The sequence below is a fragment of the Alligator mississippiensis genome, chromosome 12, assembly GCF_030867095.1.
Source record: "Alligator mississippiensis isolate rAllMis1 chromosome 12, rAllMis1, whole genome shotgun sequence".
Classification (NCBI taxonomy): Eukaryota; Metazoa; Chordata; order Crocodylia; family Alligatoridae; genus Alligator; species Alligator mississippiensis.
The window spans coordinates 32,551,340-32,576,060 of NC_081835.1; the positions used below are offsets into that span (position 1 = coordinate 32,551,340).

General features: G+C 45.2%; 1 protein-coding gene across 2 annotated transcripts in view; it reads right to left on the reverse strand.

The window, feature by feature from the left end:
* ATG7 (autophagy related 7) overlaps positions 1-24,721 on the reverse strand; it is a 332,274-nt gene that overhangs the window by 83,404 nt on the left and 224,149 nt on the right. The gene's annotated exons all lie outside the window — the stretch shown is intronic.

Genomic DNA, 24,721 nt, shown 5'->3' on the forward strand with positions numbered 1-24,721 from the left:
ATGGTTTATTTTCCAGTATCATTAGTTAGAAGTTTATAGCTCAGATAACAAATCTCATGTTATGTTAAATTTTAAGTAGAGAAATGCACACACACACACAAATATAAATATACAAAACAAACTGCAGTAACATAAAAATGAAAACTTGTGGAATCAGAAAAAAATAAATGCCTTAAACTTTGATCATACGAGTTATAAGATGACATAACCGCTTTGTGGGGAATTGCTGGCTCTGTATAGTAGAACAGTTAAGGGAAAGTGTTTGTTCTTTGTAACTCCTCTGCAACTGCTTCGCCTTGAAGATAGCAGAAAAAAAAGTATGTACAACTCTGATTTCCAGGTGCAAGAAGGGAGTGTTATTTTTCGCTTTGTCTCCCCCATAGTTCCCATCCTGATAACAGCAAAGCAGTATGAGCTGGTGTTTGTAGCTGCTTTCCTAGCAAACTCCACTATATGATCACGTGAGTTGAAAGCGACTGTTAAAAAGTATATAAGCCTCCTGATTTTGCTCGGGGAGGGGGGGGGGGGGGGGGGGGACCCCTTCCAAGTGCTTGGGAAATCCATGTCACTTTGGGGTCCCCCCTACAGCTGTAGTTTCATTTGAATAAAAAAGCTTCTGCTGACCTGACCCAAAAGTATGCTACATGTGTTTCCATGACACTGTAAACCCAGAATAAAAGATACAATATCTTATCTTAAATATAGCTTTTAATCTACTGTGAAGGCTTGTCTGTCTAAGCTTTCCATGCTTTAATTGTATATATTTATTTTTCTCTTAAATATATGAGAAAAATAAATATAGAAAATTAAAGCATGGAAAACTTAGACAAACAAGCCTTCACCTTAGATACAATATTCTATCTTAAATATAGCTTTTTATCTTTTATTCGATGTTTACAGATTTCATTTTTATGTTACTGCAGTTTGTTTTGCGGTTATTACTTGGAAGTGCTTGACAGTGTTACACTGCTGAAATACAAACACAGACTATTGCTTCCCATAAGACCACCACAGACGGAACTCCTAGCACAGTCCCCTAGGTGCAGAATCTGCAAGAGGAATTCTGAAAGTGCTGGGTTCATGGACAAGAATTTGGGAAAAACGTTTTGAATCTGTTTCAGTAGGACAATTTCAACAAGCCCTCTCTCTTTTAGATTCCCTAACTGCAATGCTATACATTTCCACAGCATTATGCCTTCAAGGATGTAAGCCAGCAGTTCTCAACCATTTTAGACTTAAGACACTCCTCCACAAATTTCCGGAATTCAGCAGCACCCCATTTAAAAAGGGAATATAAATATAGTATGAATATCATCATATACACATTATATTATTAGTATGTTATCAATTCATTCTACTCCTATATTATAATATAGCATGTAATATAGTCACCCTTTCAGGGCCCCTTCTGGGCCCATGCGTATTTGCTCCCAGTGCAGGACCTGGATTCCCTACACATGGGTCCAGGTCACTGCTGTGGACCAGGAATTGGTGGGCCAATTTCTGGCCTTCATTATCCTAGGGTGATTCTCCCTGATCTCCAACCCTGAAGCCAAAGTGTAGAGAATCCAGTAACACCTGGCCAGCAAGGACCACATGCCAGGCTGCAATAGTGCACAAGGGGTGCTGAAGGAGTCTGAGGAACAGAGAGGGGGAGCAACAGAGCACATGAGGCTTGGGAGGATAGAAGGGGAGAGGTACCCCCCTCCTCAGAGCAGCTGGTGCAGGGGCTGCTGGAGGATGGAAGGGGCAGCCAGACGTGTGTCTTTGTCTGTGGGACTCTTGGGAGGGCAGGGGGAGGAGCTGGTAGTGTGCTTACCTCCTTGTACAGGGACTGGGCACTGCAGCACCCCTGAGGGCATCTTACAGCATCCTAAGGTGCCACTGCACCCTGGCTGAGCATCACTAGTGTAAGCAGATACAGAGAACTGCTTTCTGTTACTCCAGAGTCAAAATAGCCATAAAATAGTTTAAACTGCTGGAGCAGCATCAAAGCAGCCAGACCACACAGGTATGTGTGGCCCAGAGTGTTTGCAAACAAAACTATCATCATCATCATCATCCTCAATATTAGTAGCAAGAACATATTAATGATATAATAAGTCTGCCAATAGTAACAAACATCCTGTGAGGCAAGTAGAATTCCTATTATGCCTCCTCTTTTACAGATGGGAAACTGAGAAGGCAAGGTGAATTACTAGACGCATGCTACACAGAGAGGCAGGAGTTGGGAAGCCCTGAATACTGGTTGCCTGCTGTAACTGTATACTTCAAAACAAAACACATCTGAAAGATATTGTGACCACTGAAACCGTCCTTAGGTCCAGTTACAATTAAAAATGCACAACTAAACCTTTGTTACTGAACCAATAATGATACCGCTGTAACACAGTGAGTGATGAGAGATTAAAGATTTTAAATGTCTTATTATTAATACCTTGTCTTGGAAGTCCATGATTTTTTTCCTCTCTCTCTCAGAACTCTCAAAGGTTCCTGGCAGGTACAGACATGCTTTCTTTTCATTACAGTGCTGAATTATGGCAATAACCAATTCCCAGTGTCCCCAAATTATAAACAAACGCCATTGTGCGGAACAATCATTTAATGTCTGGTGTCTTAAAAAGGCTTAATGACCAATGTTTTAATGAAGAAAGTTGGAAATAAGCCAACATTTTATGGCCATATACTTAAGAAACAGAGTCATAATCTGTATTTAAGGTTAAGAAAAGCCTTTAATCCAGATGGTCAGACTTAAGTAAGAGAGTGTTCTTAAAGTTTTGCACAAACATTACTGAAAGTAAAAGTAACTTTCTTATTAACAGCAATAAATTATTCTATGTAAGTGCTTGTACATTTGTGTTGCATAATACATTGAAAAACAGAGGAAACATGATGCAAATGTATTATTTCTCAGCAGTAATTTATTTACAAACTAAATTTGAGGACTAAAAGGCCAGGGTTGTCTGACTGTGCTGCCCCAACAGCCTCAAACAACAAGAGATCCACATCTTGAAAGCAGCACTATGACTACATATACTTGCTTTGCTCTCTGAACTTCTGGTGCCAGACAGCAGCCATCATTACCAAACTTCCAGAGTATGTGTATACTCATGCACTTCTTGCAGGTCCACTCAGCAGTGATGCCAACCGAGCGTACACATTAGGGTATAGAAGAGTATACACACTAGGGCTGTGCAAAGCTTCAGTTCGCAATTTGATTCGGAAAAGATTTGGCCCAATTTGGAGGCCGAATCTTGAAATCGAACCGCTAGAAGCTTAAAACTTTCCGAATTGATTTAGAGCCACTGAATTGATTCAGAAAAGATTCACAGGTTCGGAGGTGGTGTTTCAGGGGAAACAGAAACTTAGAAGACAGAGGGGGATGGGGGGGGGGGGGGGGAAGGACTGACATCATCTCTGGCTGGCCAGTGAGTGTGATCTCTCCCTGAGTCCCCTTTCAATCACAGCATCTGGGGGAGGGACACTGAAGCAGTATAAAAGCCTCTGTCTGCAGGTTTTCTGTCCCTTTTGTGAGCTGTTTCTACCTGACTTAGCAACAGCGTCTAAAAGGTACTGGGCTGGTTTGGCTTCCTAGTCAGTCGCCTGCTCCTTTTTGTTCTCAGAAAGGATTGGACAGGATATAGCTTAGCTTAGCTTAGAATCCCTCTACTTTCCATATCCTTATCCAATTCACTTCTTTCAATTTATATTTGTTCTCTTTTTTCCCAATACTTTTTAAAAAGACAGCTTAGTGTTTTCCCTGGCAGTGTAATATATATCACCATGCAGAGAAGCAAACATAAAAAGGTAGCCTGCCAGAGCATCTCTGTGTTTGTCCCTTTCCTCGGTGCTGAAACACGCTGCCTGCCCTACAGGGCAGGCAGCGGTGCAAGCTGCAGGGACCTGGAACCGGCTTCATGCCAGGCAAGTAGGGGGTTGGAGTGCTCGAGGAGTAGGGAAGGGGCCCCAGCCCCAGTTTGTTTCCCCAACTCCCCATTCATTCTCCCAGCTCCCCGTTTGTTCCCCCTGCCCCCGCATTCGTTCCCTTTGCTCCCCCACACTCACCGGCAGTAGCAGCAGCCTCCAAGGCTGGAGATGAGCAGGGGAAGTCTTCAGCTGCTTTCCAGAGGCTTGTCTCCAGCCTCCTGTTCAATCTCCTGCTCCTCTCCAGCCTCCCAAGGCTGGAGATAAGCAGGAGAATATGCAGGGGGCTGAAGACAATGAACAGGAGGCTGGAGATAAGCAGGGGAACAAGCAGGGGGTTGGAGACAGACAAGCCCCTGGACAGGAGATGGAGAATTCCCCTTCTGTCTCCAGTCTCCTGCTCATTCTCCTGCTCTCTCCAGCCTCCTGCTCATCTCCAGCCTTCATCTGAGGAACTTTGGAGTCTCACACACATTTTCAAAAGTGACTTAATGTAAGTGATACAACACTTAGTGTGCTAGACTTTCAATGAGATCTTGATTTCTAAATCACATAGGTGCTTTTGATTCCTTTCCTTTCCTCGTAACACCCTGGCCACTATTTTAGGGTTGTAGATAAAATAGACTCAAAAAAGTTTTTAGGCACCAGGGACAAAGGACCCAATGCAGTTCTCACTGAAGACAAAGGAAGGACTCCCACTGATTTCAGTGGAAGCTGGATCAGGCTCCTATGTGGATTCAAGTCACAACTCCAATATTAAAATATTTTCTGTTTGGATTCCATTTTAAGTTGCATGAAACATGCTTGTGAGGCTGGAGATGAGCAGGGGAACAAGCAGGAGGCTACAGATGATCCCCCTGGAGAGGAGCTGGAGACTTCCCCTGCTCTCTCCAGCCTCCTCCTCATCTCTAGCCTACTAAGGCTGGAGAGGAGCAGGGGAATGAGCAGGGGACTGGAGACCAGTGTGGGGTGGGCTGAGGGGAGCTCTAGTCCTTGGGAGTGGGGCTAGGACCCTGCAGGCAGGGTAGTCCATGTGCTGTGTGGGGGTGCTCTGCCCTGTGCGGGGCAGGGAATCCACCTGTCCTAAGCAGCCCCCACACCCACTCGCACACAACCTTGCACCCCACTTCTCACCCCCCTCCTGCAAACCCCACATCCCCCATCACACACCCAGCATGTGATAAGGAAACCAAAAGCAAATATTAAAACATAGAGATATTTAGGATTTATTTTATTATGATGCTAGAGACACTGGTAGGCTTCAAAATTGCTTTAACATTGTAAATATAGCAATAAAACATTGCCCATCTGATCAATCCCTCTCTCTCTCTTTTGTTCTAATTGTGGAAGAATGTGGATTTTGGGGTATTTTAAAAAGTGAATTTGGGATGCTGCTTCAGCAGTCTAGCTGACACAAGGGGCTAGTGTCCCCAGACACCAAGTGGCTGGGTCTCAGAAGGTCCTGTCTATTTGTATCTTGCAGAGATTGTGGGCCTTAAGGCCCACTTAGTTAACTAACAGCCCCCACTGTGTGGAGCCAAAGTTTGAAAGATACAACTAATCTTTTTTTTTTTTTTTTGGTGGGACAACTAAGGAAGAAGAGGGTAGGAGTGATTTGGGGGTCAAAGGTTCAAAACATGAAAAGAAGTTCTCTGAAGGGGGACACTGAGCAGAGCCCCCCGGGCCAGACCCACCGGTACTCAAAAGCATCCAAGGAGCTGGTGGATGCTGCCCACTTGCGCTCTGCCCAGAAACGTGCATAGACAAGGTAGAGGAAAATGGCCCCACAGTCTCCGGGCACCTTCCCGGCCAGACCCTCCTTCCTGGTCAAGTACAGGGCCCACTTGGCCAGGGCCAGGAGGAGGTTGACCAGGAGGTCCCGGGACTTGGTGGGGCCATGGATGGGATGACAAAAAACAAAAAGGTGAAGGGTGAAATTCAACCAGAACCTCAGGAGGAGGTTCTGGAGGTGGAGGGGCTACAGCCTGGTACACTCAAGGGCCATGTGTACTAGGGTCTCCCTCTGCCTGCAGAAGGAGCAGAAGACTGGGGTGTCCATGAAGCTTGACTCATACATGCCTGTGGCAACAGCTCCATGGAGGAGCTGCCAGATGAGGTCCCCAGTGGCTTGTAAGATGAGGGTGGAGTACAGACTCAGCCACTGGGGTGCCCCAGCCATGCGATCACTGAGCACATCCCACCACTTGGTGTCAGGGCAGGACGCAAGGGTGGCATGATGAACTGTGCAGCATGTGAGTGTGTAGAGGTGACGGCGATGGATGGTGGAAAAGTGGACCAGTCTGGTGTCCTCCAGCCAGCTTAGGTGGTGGAGTGGGAAGTGCCACAGGGCTAGGTGAGTTGCTGGCTCCACGACAAACTCTGGTGGGCTGGAGGACAAAGCAGGGGGCAGGCGGTGGGGACTGCCACTGAGCAGGACCTGGTCAACATGGCAAGAGCATTGGGAGGTAGGGCAGATTTTACCACCTGGACCAAATGGCAGGTCACACGTGTCATGGGTAGACCCATGCGCCGGGCTAGCACAGCTGGGTCCACCCATTCCTGCCTGTGGTAGTCCAGGAGGTCTCCGATACAGGTGACACCAGCCAGGATCAACCTCTGTTGCAACCAGGGTGCCTCTGCTGTTGGCACCTCTAGCTGGGGGTTCCAGAGGAGGAGCTCAATGAGCAGGCCGGCACCCTGGGGGACTGTTGCAGGGGACCTGGAGATGGAGACCAGTCTCCAGGCCCGGGGGAGGTCCTGGTAGAAGTCCGGCAGCCCTCACAGGTCCTGCAGGGAAAAACCCCACAGGCTGAGGATCTGCCAGTCGTATTGGAGCCCCTGGAAGTGGCGGAGGAAGGCATGCCCAGGTGGTCCCATGCCATGTGGCTACCGATACCGTATAGCAGTTGCTGCAGGGCCTGAAGGCAGAACATCAGGACCTGCCTGTGGAGGCAAACCAGGCCCTGGTTGCCCTCCCACAAGGGGAGGCTCAGGACTTCTGCAGTGACCCAGTGCCGTTGTGGTCAGAAAAACTCCAGTGCCCATCTCTGGAACCCTGCCAGGACTTTTGGGGGGGGGGGCACAGGCAGGGTGCATAAGCGGTGCCAAAGCATGGACAGGACCAGCTGGTTCAGCACCAGCACCCTCCCATGCAGGAAGAGACACCTCAGGAACCCTGCCCATGGCCGGAGCCACTCTACCACCCTTGCCTGCAGCTGGTTCCAGTTCTCCGGTGGGGAGGGGTCTGTGGGGGACAGGTAGACCCCCAAGCAGAGCAGTGAGCCTGTTCTCCAGTGGATCCCATGGAGTGTGGGTGGGAGCGAGCCCACCTGCCACCCGTCACCCACCACCACGCCCGGGCAGAGAAGGTCGCGAAGTACAATGCTTGGCAGGCCTCCACCAGGTCACCGAGTCCTGGACCACGAGGAGTACATTGTCAGCATATGCTGACAGAACCAGCTGCACCACCGGCTCCTGGAGCAGTGCAGGCTCCCTCCCCAGGCTGTCCCCCAACTGTGGCTGGGCAGCAAGCTGGAACAGGGGTTCAGAAGCTGGGGTGCGGTGCTTGGGTGCGGTGCAGTGTGGTGGGCCCCTCCCCACGGGGCCAATGGTGTGCAGCAGAGGACCCCACCCATGGCGGGGCAGCAGCAGCAGTCCAAGGAAGGAAGGAGTGTGGCCAACTTACCCCTAAAAGCTCCGAGAACAAGCCAGCAGCTAGCAGTAGCCAGAGGCAGGAAGGGACCTGGCCATCTTCTCCCCAGAACCTCCTGAGAGCAAGCCAGCAGCAGCCTAGGACAGGAAGGGGCATGGCCAACTTCCTCCCCCAGAGGCTCCTGAGGGCAAGTAGCCCAGAGCTGCTGGCCAGGGCAGGTTTTTATACTGCTGGGGCCAGCATAGGTGCTGGCCCCTGGCTCTAGCTCCTTTTGGCTGTTGATCCGGATGGAGCTGGGCAGGTTTTTTAACCCTCAGAAGGGGATACCATTCCTGCAAGTTTAATCTAAATCAGCCAAAATATGACAAATTGATCGGTATTTCATTGATTCCCCATTATACTCTATGGCCGAATCTCTACATATCAGCACCGAATCTTCCGAAGACAACTTGGCAGAATCAATTCAGAATAGCAATCCAAATCTCCAAATCAAATCGCTGGCCTCTGAATTGGTTGAATCTGAATCCAAATCAAATAGTTCCCTATTTGCACAGGCCTAAATGCACACCTTCATGCTGTGGCCAAGCAGCAGCACATATCTTGCTTCACTCAGCAGTGGTGGAAAATCTCTTATAGCAGACCAAAGGATTCTGTTGCCCCTCAAGGCAGTGAGACACTCAAAGTTTCACAAGGAAAACTGAGTAGTGAAAAAAATTGTAAAAGGGACTTTTGCAATAATTGGTATTTATATATATAATGAAACCCAGTATACTCAAAATTGCCTATTTAGGTCTCCTAGAAATGGCCCTAACTTGGGCTACATCAATTCCTGATTCAATTGTAGGGGATACTTCTTTATTATTGCTTTGAGGGGACTCATCTATTTAGAAGCTAGAACAGGGTGGATATTTCCAAGCAACCTGCTATTGCCTCCCAGTCATCATCAGCAACAGCTCGAGGATAGCCTTCCTGGGAATTAAACAGTAAAATATGAAAGAAACTTTCCAACTTTATTCTGGTCTCTTCTGCATTAATCTCCTTAAAGTTGTTTCTATGGTTTGGTACAATCAACTTTACCCAGTTCCCCAGTTTACTACTTAAAGCCAAAAAATGCACGCTTTCCTTTTCTGTATAAACTTTGTGTAAGATGACTTTTGTGCAGCTACAGACCTGACAACAAAGTAGTCAATAAAGCAGCTTTCTGTGCTATTTCAGAAAGTATTTCAGTTCAGGGGCAATGGGATCATTTATGCAGGATTAGGGTCATTTTAGCCTGCAGACTATTTTCAAATTTCTCAAACTGACATCACTTTTGGGCAACTGGAACAAAACTCCAGGTCTCATCATAATGTACTTTATGTAGGCACAGGAATGCCTTGCGACTTTCTTTCCACTTGTATTTCATACAAACTCTGGAACAGTTAAGTACAAGTAGAGAATCAGTTTTAAAGGCTTTACACCAGATGATTATTCTCCACAACAGAAACCTTCTGCAAATTACATAAACACATTTCATTTTGCTAACACTAAGTTTCTGAAGCACAGTCTCCAGCACCACTTTGAGACACTGGTCTCTCCTGAAATGACTGTAGGTGAACAAGTCTTTGCAGCTTTGAGACGTAAGCCTTTTAGATTGGGGATTATGACCAACTTTCTCAAGAAATCAAAGGAAATCTTCTGAGGTTTTATAGCTACAGAAATGCTGCTGCTTGTGCATATACGTAAGCTAACAATCGCCACTCCTCTTTTTTCTCGAGACCAATCTCTTCTGCCAGGCTTATAAAACTAAGGATTTAGGAATGCACAGGTTATTGCCACAGGTGTATTTATATTGGTGTGGCTGCCCTAGTGCAAATGCCTAATGTTGACGTACTGGGAAAGTATAGACTGACTGACAACAGTTTGCTCAAGGAAGGCTAGAGATGCCAATGCTGACAGAAGATAGCAATATGGTAGGCTGCTTTACAGGGATAGTTCTGGATGACAGCAAGTAAGAAAATGAAAATTAGGAGGGACAGAGAAGGTATGGGGTGAGACAGAGAAAAAAATTAGTTATTAAAATCTGTCAATGCAAAATAAAGCAAGAAAAAAAAATCAAATTAAAAAAACTGAATACCAGAACATAGGAAAAAAACAGCTCAGAGGAGGTGCTGTGTTAGCACTAAAACATAAAGGACATGATTCAAAGCTCACTGCAGACTTTCTTTTCATTTCAGTAAGTTCTGGATCAAGATTCACGAGTTAAATTACACAGACCTGAGGAAAGGCACATTGTGATGGAAAGCTTGTCCAATGTCTCTCTCAATAAAACTTGCTTTTCAGTAGCACAGAAGGTTTTAGTCCCTCTTTAAAGACTTGATGTCCTAGATCTTTCCTATTTTCATCACCCATTGTGAGGAAATCAGCAGCTAACAGAGCAATATCTCTGTAATTTTAAGAACTTCCAGTATTTTTCTATGAATAAATACTCATTTGCCAGAGATTGAAATTAGATTCAAACATTGTCTAAGTAATGATGAGAAATATGATGACAATAGTTTAGCTTTTCACCAATAATCCAGAAATTCTACTACCCTGATCACTGGTGTCATAACCCAGTAATTTTGGTGTCTCGGCACTATGGAATTTTCTTGTCACATGAGAGCCTCTTGCACAGCGAGGGTTTTGCTGCATAGAAAACCCGCGTGCAAGAGAGAGTTCCCGCCAATTTGCAGCTGTCTTTGCAGGAGGCATTTTCCCTTTGCAGCACAGAAATGCACGGTGCAAAGAGTTCCCGCTATTCGAATGCAAATTTGTGTCCCGCTATTGGCTAGTGCTAAATTATTCACACGTGGCGGCCGGTAATTGGCTTGCTGGCCATTTAAAAACTAGCGCGACTTCCGCCCAAGTCAAAGAGCTTTGAGCACGCTGCAGAGTGCCTCGAAAGAGATCCAACTTGCGGCTAGCTGGTCGATAGACTGATCACCTATCGATCCTTCTTCCCGTCGCCGAACACAATCCCAGACGTACCCTTTTCCCGCCGGCTTGAGTTACGGACAGATTTGCTGGCTTTGGCCTCGCCAGCTGGAGCAACTCACATTGTTGTCCAGATGACCGAACCGTTTCCGTCGCAGTCACCCACGACGTAAGTGAAGTTTTTTACAACCATTAAGCCTTGTCAGCCTCTCCATTCACCAGCCCACCCTAATGAACGAGCAGTTTCTAAATCACCTCGAGTCAGCTCAGCCCGGCCAAAACATGGCGACGAGGATCGGATTAAAGGGCACGGTGATGGAGAAGAACTTAATTGGGTGCTGCCCCTGGCGCACCGGGAACCGCCACGTAGAGAATGCTAATGATCTATGGGCGCATATTGCTTACCACCAGGCGGTAGAAGGGGAGGAAAGAAGTATTGATGGTTACTTCTCCGTAAAAAGAGAAGAGGCCATAGTGAAAGAATGAAGAACAAAGCTATCCCTTGGGGAGTTCGGATGCATAATGGGAAGCGACCGGGTTTATTATCGGCCCCCGGAGGAAACATCAACCATATCCCTAGCCGGAGTGAAGGTGTGGAAAGCAGAAAAGCTGACCCCCGCTCAGGAGTTCGCCCAATGCACCCGATACTTAAAGGAGGGGGGGGAAACCCACCCCTGCAGACTGGTTCAACTGTCCGAATTTGGTGCCTGAGTCGCGGGGCCATGAGCTCCTCATTCAGCTACGGGAGGATTTAGAAACTAAGGGCCGTCACAAGCCGAAGTGGGGTCTAATTAAATGAAAAAAGGGAAAGATGATAAATGTGCTGTTCCGTGCAGTATCGGGCCTACTAAGGGAATACACGAATTTGGAGGCTCAGATGCATACTGCGGGAAAGGAGTCGCTGGAGCGAACAGCAAAGGGCTCCGGAGCAGCGTTTATTAACAGTGCCAGCCTCATGATGCTGTTAGCAGAAAGTGGCACCGAAAAAAGCACGAGCTACCCGGGGAACCCAGGAAAGAGGGGCAGAGTTTCGGAAAACCCGGCGGGGATCCGCCTAGTGACTCCACCCCCTGAGGTGACGTCGTTCCCTGCAACCACGCCTCTTTACCACGGGGAGGGGGCAATGGGAGGAGGGATATACCCGACGCTCCCAGATACAGAATTTAACCCTCTTTCTGCCGCAGCTCACCCGATAGCTGTGACAAAGCATGTCGAGGATGAAAAAGGTACCACGCGTACCACTGTTATCTCTCACACACGCACTAGACCAGAGATACAAGAGCTTTGCAAAGAATCTAAAATAAGGCCGGAAGAAACCTTGGCCATGTGGTTAGGAAAACTGATAGTGGAATTTGGATCCGACACTCTGGATAAGGAAGAAGCGAGTGCCCTGACAACAGGCGGCGTGGAGCGGAGGGCGCGCTACTGATTTGAATGTGGTCACGAACAGTGCCCACTGGCCCATCCCGCTCCCGGCGCTTATGGTAGGACAGGTAACCCACAAATTTCACACCTGGCACGAGGGTTGCCCGAAGAAGGCTACTGCAGAACAACTTCTCCTGGCTATAGTTGGAGTATCGTATCTCTCATGGAGCCCAAAAACAAATCCAGTGGGATTAACAGCAGTCCAGCGTAAGGAGAGATGGGCTCATCGTCACCTATTGAACCCCGGGGCAATTCCAACACCCTTAGAAGCTATAGATGCCTGCGTGGAGGTATACGGAGGAGCGAATGCTATTACACTCCAACTCTTCTTGAACCCGATGGCAGGTCAACCAGTGGGAAATCTTTTAGGCCATCTCCCACGGTTGCAGGCACTTATGAAGCAAGGTGAGGAAGCTTCTAATAACATAAGGGATCAACCTTCAGCGTACCTAGCTGCAACACTGAGGCCTAGGCGTCAAGGGTATACCCCTCGGCAAGAGCCATGGGGGTCACCTCCAAGGACCCCAAAAGAAAGAACCTCAAAGGAAAGAACCCTGAAGGAAAGAACTATGTTCGGATTTCTTCTCGCTTACTCCGAACTAACAAAGGCTCAATTGAAACTTTTGGGAAACAAGGCCCAGGCCAGTATGGCTGAAGCATTGGGATTTAATTTCGAGCATTAGTCAAAAAACGAGTAACGGCCGTCGGCTCTGCCGGCGGCCTTCACCAATTCAAACCCGATCCTACTGATTCTCGTCCATACACTGAACTCACTGTTTACAACTCTACCGATCCGGATAACCAACAACAGGTATTCTTCCTTCTCGATACTGGAGCTCAAACCAATGTGATTACCTCAATGATACCTCATCAAAAGACCACCAAGACAATCAAGGTACAAGGGCTTAACGCTATCGCCGTCACAACGAAGGTCAAGTTTTGGGTTCAGGATCACTGATATCCCCTAGGAGCCGTTCTAGGGGGCATCAACATTTTAGGAATCCTGGGGATAAAAACGCTTAACCTCAGGGAACAGGTGCTACAGGCATTACCCATAATTATCCCAGAGCAGAACTGGCATCGACCAACGCTTCGTAACACTTCCACCTGGCGATATTGGCCAATCCCAACTAAGGATTCTCTAAAACAGTCCCTTACTAACCTTCTGCAGCGACTCGAGCGACGAGGCTGTATTAAAACCGTAACAGCCAGCACCTACATATCATCAGGATGGGGAGTTGCGAAACCTGGGAAGCCTAATGAAGCCTGATTGGTCGTGAACTGTAGAGAAGTCAACAAAAGGTGTCAGGTACTTCAACAGCCTAATCCATCTACGCTGCCACAGTGTATGTTTGAAATGGCACAATTCCAGCAAAGTCAGTGGGTTGGAGTCACATTAGATCTGAAAAATATGTTCTTTTCCATCCCAATAACTGACCTGGAGGGAATACTAAATATGTGTATTGATGGCATCATGTACAGATGGACAGTTTGTCCGCAAGGATATCGTAACGCTCCATCATTAGCCACTGGTGCCATGAATAACACCCTGAAGAATTTTCGAGCCTTGCACTCTCTTCCCCCAGAAAAAGAATTAAAAATTTGGAGTTATGTTGATGATATTGCCATCATGGGTCGCGATAGCTCTGTAGTTGCCAGTGCAGTAGACCAACTAGTTGCTCACCTTCAAAGTGAGGGATGGACAATCAACGAGGAAAAGTCAAGCCTACATCCTGTAGATAACATTACATTCCTTGGCACTCGATACATCGGTTCCATCCGCCACAGAGTCTCGCATGAGGGTCCTAACATCGATCCACTAAAAACATTCCACCCTGTCACTAAGAGGCATTTTCAACAGCTTTTGGGTCATTTAAATTGGTATCGACATTATGTTGAACCCAGCGATTTGGCACTCCTCACTAAATTACAGTGACAGATTCGTAACAAGTCCCGAAAGTCCACACCTTGAACGGAAAAGGATCAGCAAAATCTGCTTCGCCTGCTAGCTACGGTTAAAGGTACACAACTCCATGCCATCGATCTGGGTAAGTCACTAACGATAACCCTTGGATTCACCACCAATCACGTGTGGGCTGTCGTGCACAACCCCCGCGATGAGCTAGTATACACGGCCCATAAAACGCTTCAAGTGGCACAGCATCGATATGGAGCTATAGGAAAGATTCTCTAGCCGAACAACTGGTGGAGCCGTTAGCAAGGGGGCATGGGACGTTACGCGCTCCTGGTGCCACATTGTTACCCTTGCTGAACGCGGGAAGAATCGACCCACATTTTCAAGGGGAGTCTAAAACCTGGAATACACTAGTACTTACCCACCATTATAATTGACATTGTTGGAGGTTGGAAAACACGGTACCCAATCCAAGCCCAGGAGATGAGGAAAAGGTTCCTACGCTATATGGAACTTCAGCCCCAGCGTGGATGGCCTCGGACGGAACCTCCCAACATGGCGGAGGCTATGGATATTATTGCAAAGCTTGTAACGATAAGGAAATTTTTCAAGCTAAACCAAATGATAATTCGTCCCAAAAATGTAAATTATTAGGATTCCTTAAGGTACTGGAGCATTGTCTAACACATCATGACGATACGCTCCCCGTTCCAATTATCGCCATTGATTCACAGTATATCTACAAAATTCTTACTGGTATGGCTTTTCCCTCTGAAAATTTAAATGATTGGCAAGATGTTTGGGAAACGTTAACTAAATTTGTACGCCTTCCGTTGATTAGGCACACTAAGTCCCATCGTCCAGATACTGATCCAGTGCATGAGATAATTGATAAGCTCTTGGAAGATCCACTCCGGACCGACATAGCCTTGCCTGTCACATCTACCACTGGTCCTAAAGTAAATCCATTTCTCGCATGGCTTCATGAAAATTGGGGTCACCCAGAACCGCGGGCTTGTCATCAACGTTGGTACCGAACCATTACAGAGCCGGCCTCATATGGAGCCCGGTGGGATTGGGAAAAGGTAGCTCAGGCCTATGAAACATGTGCTAAAGAGAAGTGTCATAAAACCAAGCATCAGATAGGAGCTTTCAATTCTTCACAGTTTCAGGCAGGAAAAGTTTGGCAGGTAGATTTACTGGGACCCCTCCCAGGGTCTAAACCGCCAAATAAAGAACTAGTTGTGGTTAATCTGGGGACCAGGCAGTTGCAGGTTATTCCCTTACGGAAAAGCAATGCCACTGCTGTAATTGCTGCCTTAACTGCTGTATTTGCCACCTGGCAGCCTCCTCATGAAATCCAGTCTGATGGAGGACCTCCATTTAACTCTGGCGCTCTGGATAAATTTGCTCGTCTTCATGGTGTAGCCTGGCGTCTTAATTTGCCATGCCACCTGTGGTCCAGCGGCGTTGTGGAGAAACATGTGGGTCTGTACAAGAGGCAGCTTCGCCTTAGAGGAGGGGGGACGTTTAGGAACTGAACTAAATTTAATCACGGTGTCCTTGTTTCGCTGAACACTGCTAGGCCATTATGGGATGGGGCTGATGTCCGAAAGCCCCTGCCTTGGGAGCCCGGGTTCCGGCCTGGCGAGTTAGTGTGGATCTCGGTGCCGCACCCCCACCAGTCTCATCCACAGGTTCACAGAGGAACAGTTCAACGGCCGGAACAATATCCCAATACCTATTCTGTCCAACTGAAAGAGAAGCCTGATTGTCCTCCGATTATCGTTCATCACAACTGGATAACTCATCGTTCCGACGTTCACCCAATATCCTTACAGTGAAACCAATTATAATTCTTTCTTGTTTTGTTTTGTCTTGTTATTCTGTTTTCTTCACAGGTTTAACCCCAACAAAAGCGGTAATTCACAACCACCTGATTATGAAACCAAACTGCAGTCCATTTGAAGCCAAAAAATGATGGTTGCAAGGGAGGCACTGAAACAGCAAAGAACCCATTGGCTCAGAACTTGTTATGACACTATTTTCATTTGTTAAGTGTTTACTAATATTGTCTGTTATGGAAGAAAACAAACCGAAGCAGATGTTCTCTGATCGAACGATGATCAACAGTTGTTTTTATGTGTTCAAAATTATTATATGTTGTAATTTGTTAAAAAAACCGATTTGTCAGGTTATTTGTTTATGTATTTATATATATATATTGGTTGTGAAGGCTTTGCCAAGTCAGTGAATCCTATAACAAAGATGCCGTATAATGTGCTCATGTGTCGAAAGTTCCAGTTGTGCCATCGGCAAGGGGGCATGTCATAACCCAGTAATTTTGGTGCCTTGGCACTATGGAATTTTCTTGTCACATGAGAGCCTCTTGCACAGCGAGGGTTTTGCTGCATAGAAAACCCGCGTGCAGGAGAGAGTTCCCGCCAATTTGCAGCTGTCTTTGCAGGAGGCATTTTCCCTTTGCAGCACAGAAATGCACAGTGCAAAGAGTTCCCGCTATTCGAATGCAAATTTGTGTCCTGCTATTGGCTAGTGCTAAATTATTCACACGTGGCAGCCGGTAATTGGCTTGCTGGCCGTTTAAAAACTAGCGCGACTTCCGCCCAAGTCGAAGAGCTTTAAGCATGCTGCAGAGTGCCTCCAACTTGCGGCTAGCTGGTCGATAAACTAATCACCTATCAATCCTTCTTCCCGTCGCCGAACGCAATCCCAAACGTACCCTTTTCCCGCCGGCTTGAGTTACGAACGGATTTGCTGGCTTTGGCCTCGCCAGCTGGAGCAACTCACATTGTTGTCCAAACGACTGAACCGTTTCCGTCGCAGTCACCCGCGACGTAAGTAAAGTTTTTTACAACCATTAAGCCTTGTCAGCCTCTCCATTCACCAGCCCGCCCTAACGAACGAGCAGTTTCTAAATGGCCTCGAGTCGGCTCAGCCTGGCCGAAACAACTGGCACAAGCCATGAGGGCAGGAGTGGCTGGGAAATGGAGTCCCCAGCCAACCAGATCTGGCCCATGGGCCAGACTTTGCCCATCCCTGCTCTAAAGTGTCTATTACTTGCCACTGCCAGAGGCAGGATAGTGGGCTAGATGAATCACTGGTCTGAGGTGATTCATCAAGAGGTGCAGAGATCTGAATCAGATAAAGTTTTCAGTTTTACTGATACAAATTTAGAAAGCTGACTTTTCTGGTTAAATGATTTTTTAAAAACAAAACAGCAAACTAATTCACCAATACACTTTGAACTTTTCCTGATGGTTGTGGAGGTGCATACACTCTGATGGAATTCAACGATAGAAAGAAAAAAAATTGCTGATTGCATTCATTTATTAAAAAATGAAAAGCAAAATATTTAGAAGACAAAAAAATCTTTGCCTCAACTCCCCTCCCTGTGATTGCTGTTTTAACTCTGATACAGACACATCACCTAGAGACACTAGAAGAGACATCACTGATTCCTTATTATAACTTAAATACCAGTTGAATTTTCCCCTTTTCTAAGGATAAGAATTAACATTCAATTCCCATTTCTGAAATAACATAAGTTAATACTTATTTTCTCCCACCTCTTGCTCACTTCAGCTACCAGCCTTTACTTACATGGGCTCTTCATAATCTACTTGGTCAATGCCTAATACCAAAGGACCCAATATTTAGCTGCCACTGTAATAATTCATTAATAAATGACAACACAGTTTAACAAGAGGGCAAAAAGTGCTAAAGGTATTTACATAATTAAAATGAGCGACCTGCAAATGTGAGGGTCAGAAAGCAATTAAAATGTAATGTTTCATAGTTGGCATTTTAACTCCCCTGAACTTCTGAATATATCTACTAATAGACAATTAAATGAATATGAGTAAATTATGAAAGAGGTAAGGATTTTTGTGGGTGATATCTTTTATTGAACCAAGTGTATTGCTGGGATAGATTTAGGTGAGCTTTCAAATACAAGGCATCCTTCTTTAGGTCTGAGAAAGAAGCAGGCACAGCTTGAGCTAAGGTCTGCATAAGACTCCATAAGTAAATAAAACAGACTGCAAGGCTGTGAAATCAGAGAAGAGAGATATAACCAGGAGTAGCTAACAGAAAAGAAAACTGCAGAAGAAAGGCTAGCCTGATTAGAGAGAGATCAAAACCATTCCAAAGGAAAGAGAGTCATTAGCGCTTCTGAAGTATTTTTTTTATTATAGCTAATATTCCATTTTCTTAACATATTTTTTTTTTCCTGACATAACTATTTAAAATGAAAAAAAAAATCACCCTTAACTATACAGCCTAGATGCTTCCACAACTTCTTCGCAAGAAGGGGAGAGCTCCCAAGGCTGCTGCTTCTCTCTGCTTTCTCCCAGTGTGGGTGAAATCCTGGCCCTAATAAGAGTCAAAGGGTTTTTTTGCCATTTATTTCAATGAGGCATAAATGTCACTAAGGAATTAACAGTTCTTTTGGGGTAAGAAAGACAAATGGCACAATCATTAAAAAAGAACAAATGGAATTTTCCATAAACGTTCTTCAAGCATCAAAAAACCCCAGATCTTGAAGATAAATCTTGTAAATATAATTTTTCTAGGGAATTACAGTAGATGTGGTACGCATCTTTGGTAGGGTCTACTATATCTTTATGAAATGATAATGAAATAATTGCAAGACACATGATGCCTAAGAGCTAATTTATTTCCTTCCATTACAACGCTTAATGGACGTGTGTTATGACATTAGACATTCATATTTTAGAACTTACTTAATACCTGTTGTCAGGCAGATTGTTCAATCAGTTATTTACTCTACATTTTGCTGACAATTCCAAACCAACTTATGTATTTTTAACATTATGAAATGTCATGTCATTAACAGAGTAGCAACATTCATTGCCATATGGTTAAATTCAGGGGATTAGGTGGAACTTGACTAGCAAAATGGTCTTGTACTGCCTTTCTGCAAAGGGGCTAATTTAATCCCTAGGGAATAGAGCAGCAATGTGTTTTCTTAATGATTAAAAAAAAAAAAAAAAGAAAAATCAAGTACAAATCAGACTTTATCCCAGTCTGGATAGGTTTCCAAGTTAAGAGAAAACTGGAACAAAACATACATACACAACAATTAAAAACAACCATGCAACATTTGGCTTTCCTTTTCACCAGACATAACAATGAAAGATACCCTTTGTCCATATGCAACTGGTCATTTAAACATCCTTATCTCTATTTCACTCTCTTTAGAGGTTTATAAAATATGTTTTGAAATTAAATTTCCATTGGGATTTCTTCCTTTCCACTTCCTTGTACTGTTTACCTAGCCCCCAACTTTCAAGAGGCAAACACAAGTCTGAAGTCAACGTTTAGACTGTAAGCGAAGATGGAATTATATTTTATAACATATTTATACTGGCTATTTGAACATATATATTCAGTTCTAGGCCATAAATATATTTAAGAAAGTTCCTGCAATTTATCTTCAGGAATCTAGAAGTGATTGTATTTGGACAGAAAACGGTAGGATAAGAACAAAACAAAAGTCAATTTCCTTTTCTTTTATCAGTTCAAGTAAGGTAGCAATTTTAATGTAGCTTTTCATATTTAATTATCAAGTCTATAAAATTATTGGACATAAAAGCAAATATACATTAGACTAATACTTCAGAAACAAACTGCCTTAGCTGGGATAATGAATAAGCAATGCTGCTGTATAAGGAGCATATTTCCAAAATTGAATTTTAATCTATGCCTGATCAGAGGTAGTGTAATGATGGAGATCAGGGTTCATATAGTTCTATGTTAAGAAGGTCAGCAGATGACCTCTACCTGACCCACCCTCTGCAGAATGATGTAAGCCACTTGCAGAGGCCCTGGAATAGGGTGCTGTGCGCACACCCAGGTGCTGTGATCAGAGCTCTGTAGAGCTGTGTGCAGAAGCCCTTTACGTGACCCTGAGAGGGCAGAGGTCTGGGTGAGTGTGAAGCGCGTGTCTGAGGCATGTGTGTGTGTGTGTGTGTGTGTGTGTGTGTGTGTGAGACTGTGGGTGGTGTGGCTGGACTGAGAGCTTGATTGAGAGGTCTGCGTGGAGAGGTCCTGAGAGATTGGAGGAAGGTGTTTGGTAAGGGAATTGGTGGTTGTGTTGCTAGGGTGAGAGACTGGAGCAAGTTAGGATACAGTGACTGGTTTCTTTGGCCGGTGCACTGTGGAGGCACGCCGTGCTAGATTTCAATGACCTGTGAGGCTCCATTGATCTCCTCTCTCCACTGCAGTGAACCTTTGCTGGAGCTAGATAGGGTTGGCTTCCTGGGTTTCTTTCCTTCCGGGTGTGTGCATCACATAAAGCAGCGGCCCTCTACTTCCCATTGTAAGCATCACCCATTCCTTTTCTCCCTCACTCTTGTCCCAGTTGTGGGTTACTCCTCCTTGTTTGTGAGAGGAAGGTAAGCCCTATTGAGCAGTTGCCTGAGGAGCAAACCACACTTGAAAGACCAGAGGCAGGGACACAAGCCTAATAAAGTGTCCCCTCTCCCTCAATAAAGTCTACCCCAACCTTGAGTAAATATTATATTGTTGTATTGGTAAGGGTAATTATGGGAACTGGGTGTGTATGTGTTGTTTACTTACCTGTTGTTTGTTGCAATTTAATAAATTGTTTTATTCGTATCCCTTTAGCAATTCTCTTATTTATTTAATGCACGCGGTGATTAGATACGCGTTGGGCAAAGAACCACTCCACCTTTTGGAGGGTTAATTGACAGAGACACGCTATTTGGGTGGGCTCAGATAATTAGAGATTAAATTGATAATTAACCCCCTACAGTTGCCAAAGAAAAGCAAGTATGGGGAATTTTTTATTGTTTAACTAGAATATAATAACAGAAAGACGCATGTCTTTACAAGAAGAACTGGAGGTCATTCCATACTTTGTACTACTGAAAACTGATTTTAAGGGCAAGTTAAAATGGATAAATCACTGGAAATATCAATTGTCTGTATTTGCATCTCTACAACATGATGCATTCCATCTCACATCTGAAATAACTGGAGAAAAACAACATTTGAACTTAATTTGGAAGTATTGGTGTTTCTGAAGAAAACACTGAAGTGATTAATTCTGCTGCATTAAACACCAATTTAGAGTTTGGACCAGATTGACTGTTTATGTAGTGCATTTCCATTGCTAAAGTAAATGGTAACAATGAAAGGATTCATAAAGTACTATGTTTAAATACTTGAACAACTTTAATGCATAAGAATAGGAGTGGTAAAGGAAAAGATTCAATAGTTTTCTGGAAATTGGCTCAAAAAACATTGCCAAAATAACAACAAACTATGAAAGAAGTAAGAGGTGTTGTAGTATTATACAGTATGTAGGTGTACCAGGCAGCTCAGTCCCTTGCTCAAAAATAAACTGTTCTTAGCCAATTTCTGTTATCTAGAAAAAATTTTCAGAGTTTATCATGAAATACCTTAACGAGCTTTGTAGAACTGGAAGTTGAAAAGGAAACTTTTGTAGAGAAAAAAGCCCGCAGGTCCAACCATATTCTGCAGGACATGAAAATCTTATGTATACGTGTATGTAATTCTCAAAATAAGAATGATGGTATATAGCTTTAAAGTAATACTGGCAGACATTAGGCATGGCTGCAATCTCCCAGGCTCATGGGTGTGCAGAGGCCCCAGGGTGGGAGATGCAGCTGCCACAATCTCTCAGCCCTGGGGGTTGCACACACTTCTTTTCTCTGCAGTCTCCCTGCCCCCAACTCCCCACAGCCTCTGCTTCCCCCATAGACAATGTGCAAGTGCTGACAGTGGGGGGGCACCATTACATTGCCATCACTGCCACTCCCATCCCTGCTGCTGTCGGGCGATTGCTCCAGACCCTACAGACTGCTGTCAGTGCAGGAATTGTACAGCCATTGCCCCTGCTGGTGCTGGGCCTGGGCTCTGGCCAGGCTGCAGCCCTGTGCTCCATGTCCTGCCAGAATTCTGGAAGGCGCCTGTCCCCTGTATCCCCCCATGCATCACCTATGGCCCCGCCCCCCCAGCTCCTTCCCCTCTTCCGCTTATTGTCAGACAGTGTTCTGGTTCTATTTCTGCCCTGAGCACAGCAAGTGGAAGCTCAGCCCTTGCTGAGCCATGCAGCAGTGTCGGCACTGCTGACTGGCTTGGCAGGTGACAGTTTTCATGTGCTCTGAGGGAACCCAGTCCAAGCTGGAGTCAACTTCACCTGCCTTTCAGAAGGGGCGGGGAGCAGAAGTGCAGAGGGGAAGCAGGCTGCTGTGGGGGAAAAAAACCTCATCTTGGATTCAAGTAAATGCTGTAAATTGGGACATCAAAATGGAATGGCATATACCATATTTATTCAAACACAGGACAGAGTCCATCCACCCCTATCCACCCCCCCGGTCCCCAACTGGCGTGGGGGGAAATCACATACAAGGGAATGTCATTAAATACATGGTCTATCATTAAACTGCTGCCAAAAGCAGCATGTACTCCAGAATGAAAACCAACTATGAGGTTGATTGAATGCAGCCAACACTGAGCATGACTATAAAACACATGGCCCACATTGGGCAAACACTCTTTTTTTTTAATATTTCGTTTCAAGGGCCAAATCAGTTCCAGATTCAGTTGCGCAAAGCCCAATAGTAGAGTTCTAAAATTCAACTGAGCAGAACTCAGTTGCCAAGTCTGCGTGGCTCTACCATTGAGCAAGTATCCTCCCTCCCAGACCCATCGGTCTGAGGCTTCAGATGCTCCCCAAATCCAGGAACTACATGGAAGCCCCTGGCCCACAGGCCTTAGGATTCAGATGACCCTGTTTCACTTGATCTTACCCAAAAGGCTGAAAAGTGATGCTGATGGGAACCTACCACAAATTTAGATGGGCTGCACTAATCTATCTAAGATATACAATGATGAGTGAAAGGACTGAGGAAACAGGCGGAGGAGTTGGGAGAGGTGTGAAGGGAGGGGGAGGGCACTGAGGCAGTCCTTCGCATAATTTTGGTGGGTAAAAGTGAAGGTCATGGACATGCAGGAGTGCAGGCATGCAGGAGTGTGAGTACATGGCTGTGCAGTGTGGTTATTGTAACAGGAATGAAAATGTAAAAGGTGCAAAAACTACGAAGGCACATTTTGGACTGTCAAGTGAGCCATATTGGTCACAAGACAGGTTGGTAAAGGTATAGGTGTGTGTTTGTGTGCGCGCGTGTGTGTGTATACACACACACACACACACACACTTGCAAAAAATATATATAGCTTGTACTACATATTAGTAGGTGCAAAAGTGTTGCACAGAAGTGTATTTATGGAGTATGTGTGCTAAAACCTACAGCAGTTTCAAAAAAAACATAACATGCATCAATTCTGGATGAACTAAGCGTATGGGTACTACATGCAAATTGCTGTATCTTTAATTTTGAGGGTATTGTTTTCAAATTTGCTCCTCAGTTCTGTGCCCATGGAAGGGTCTGCCAGTAAGGAGAGGGGGAAGAGGCTGCCGGGGAAAAAGGTGTGGGGGGGGGGGAGGGGGGAAGCAGAGAGCAAAGGAGCTACCAGATCCCCCAATTTTATTTTCCTTGCTAGAGCAGTGGGAGGGGGACAAATTCAAGGCAAACCTCCAATAATTAGATTCTATACCTGGTAAATTATAACAAATTTATATGTTGCATTTATAGAATCTAATTATTGGGGAGTTGTCTTATAATCAAGGTTGTCTTCCATTCAAGTAAATATGGTAATAAACTAATGAGAAGGCAAGCTTTAGAAAGGTTGGAAATAATAGTGAATGGGAGCATTATTGGTAGGATTTAAAAACAATAAAATGCCAGGATAAGTATCTGCCAGGAGAAATAAAGCATACCAGAAGATAAGAGGACAGGAACCAATCATCTCATTTTCTAGATGACTGAAGTAAAACAATTATGAGAAAAGATTGTGTAACCCTTGAAAAGTTCAATACCATCAAACTAAAGCAACAAATCTTGGGACTTGGTACTGTGTTATACAGTAAGAAAAGAAAAGTTAATGTGCTTGGATGGAAGCTGGAACACAGGATGTGCACAGGAGCAAATAAAATTACAAAGGAGGTGATCTTTCCCACTCTGAAAACAGGCATGGTAGTGTGGCATCTTATGAACTAACCCATACAGATAATATACTAAGCGCCTGTACAACCCAGTTGTAAGCAATACAGTAGGCATTCTCTTTTGTAAAGGCATTTACTGGGGGAAAAGTCACCCAGCTAGAGGTTCTCTGCCCCTCCAAAGGGGTTAAGCAATCTAATCCACACATCCCTGAGCAAAATTTTTCTGCCCATCCAAGTGGAGTGGAAAGGGAACAGCTATCTGCAGGGCTGTGTGCCATACGACCCTGTGCCACAACATGTGCCACAAGTGGGTTGGACAGCCTGTATGTGTGGCACGCAGCAGAGTGGGGAGGAGATAAGTAGCACAGCAACAGATCAGGTAATAGAGAGCAGAAAGCAGAACAGCAGATCAGGCAGGGGAAGAGGATTGGAGTGCCACTTGCAAAGTGCATGGGGCTAATTTGTTATATGCTTCCCGAAAAGGTTGGTCCCCACTGTTCTAGATGGCAAAATGTGTGGACATAGTGCATGAGATGTGGTGATAAGTGCAATCCTAACCATGAGTACGGTGCCTTTCTATGGACCTTAGGTGGTAGCTTCTCAACAGCATTACAATTAATGTTGATCAGAGCTTCTCTGTTCTCTCCACCCTACAATTTTTCTCTTGTGTACATAATCAAACAAATAATAAAACATAAATAAATCTCTTGGTTACATTGGTTCTATGATCAGCAGGAATCCTGACATTCATTCA